Raw genomic sequence first — 1,674 nt, forward strand, 5'->3', positions numbered from 1 at the left:
GTGGGAACGTTGTGCGCGTGGCCTTTTCACCTACCCGGAGGTTTTTTTTTTTTTAAATTTTGGATATTCAAAGTCACACGTGCGTGCTGTAAATGCTGCTAGAGCTAGTTAAACGTCATGTACAGTAGATCCCGCTTATAACGTTTTCCCGCTCAGTACGATTTATTTTCATGCACGTTGGATCCCACTAATGGCCCTCACAAGAGTAGGGCTGACAGGGTTCCAGGCACGGGAAGATTCTTACAATTTTCCGGCTTTTTCCCTATATCACCCTCTGAGGCGGATTTAACAACGGGCAAGCGCACCGAAAAACCTCAACTTTATCTCTTTTTTTTATTTAAAGGGCCCAATATTTTCTTCTGTGCCCGGGACCGTAACCGACATTAATACGCTTTTGTTCACCATAGAGGGAGCCCCGCTAAAGATCCCAGCCTAGTGTAATGTTAGGGGGCCCTGGCAATGCTGTCTTAACGCATGGTTACGCACTAGCCAGGGCCGCAACTAGATGTTTGGTCACCCAGGCGCATTTTGGCAAACCCCCCATCCTTGTAATGTTGGGAATAAAATTTGCGCCCCCTCTGGTCCAGCGCCCGGGACACGAGACCCCTCCTGCTTCCACGCCCCCCCCCCACTTGCGGCCCAGATCATGGGGGGAACCCCGAGCTAAGTGAGTTTTCTGAGGCCCTACCAGGGAAATTCTCGAAAATTTCTACCAGATCTGATTTTGTGAGAGCCCATGCTTTAAGACGGCACTAGCATCATAACCTCACCCCCCGCCCCTCAAGAAGAGAAGAGCCTCACAAAAATTAGATAAACTGTAGTTGAAATTTTCGAGAAGTATGGATGTAAATTTGATGATAGGGCCTCAGGAAAATAACTTGGCCCGGTGCGAAATTATCAAGCGCTGTAGACATCAGTCTCATACCCCCCATCCTGGAATACGACCCCTAGGCTGGGATATTTTACGGGTCCCCCTTTATAATGAATTTATAACGTGTAAAAGCAAAAAAAGATGAGAATCGTCTTGGCCCATGGGTTCGAGCCCCTCCACCTTCGATTTATTTTGGTGTGGACTCCTATGACTTAGGGTGGGAATGGACGGTCCTGGTTATTGATCAGCCTTCCAACCCCTAACATTTGACACCCATGAAACATTGGGCCAGGCTGAACATGGAATATGAAACAATAATCAGAACCGCAACTACATATCTACCTGGGCAGCAAGTTTAAGCCATGACCACCTAAATAACCTATGTATAATCTAGGACAGTTTCTCCCTGGCTGTGGCTGGAGTCAGGGCCGCAACTAGATGCTTGGTCAGCCGGGACATGCACGCATTTTGGCGCCCCATCATAATGTTGAAAGAGAGGTTAAAGAGTGAAATTTGCGCCCCCTTTAGTCCAGCGTACCAGACCTGCCTGTACCCCCTAGTTGCGGCCCTGACATTAGTCAAACCAGGACGTAAGTGATTCACTGTTTTATTTTTCCCCATTTGCTTCGTCCAACAGTCATTGGCGTTTTAACGCATGGCCCACCCTGGGACCTCGTGATAAGGAGATTTTCCATATTAAACATGCAAATTAATAAGCAACCACATATAGTCAGGTAGGGGTCCACGATGCTCTAAAGACGACCCTGCCAATTGTCATTCGCAAATATCTGCTTCCAACATGC

Source organism: Pholcus phalangioides, unplaced genomic scaffold (genome assembly GCF_987345545.1).
Source record: "Pholcus phalangioides strain wild (caught in Gottingen) unplaced genomic scaffold, Ppha-v1.0 ptg000012l_1, whole genome shotgun sequence".
NCBI lineage: Eukaryota > Metazoa > Arthropoda > Arachnida > Araneae > Pholcidae > Pholcus > Pholcus phalangioides.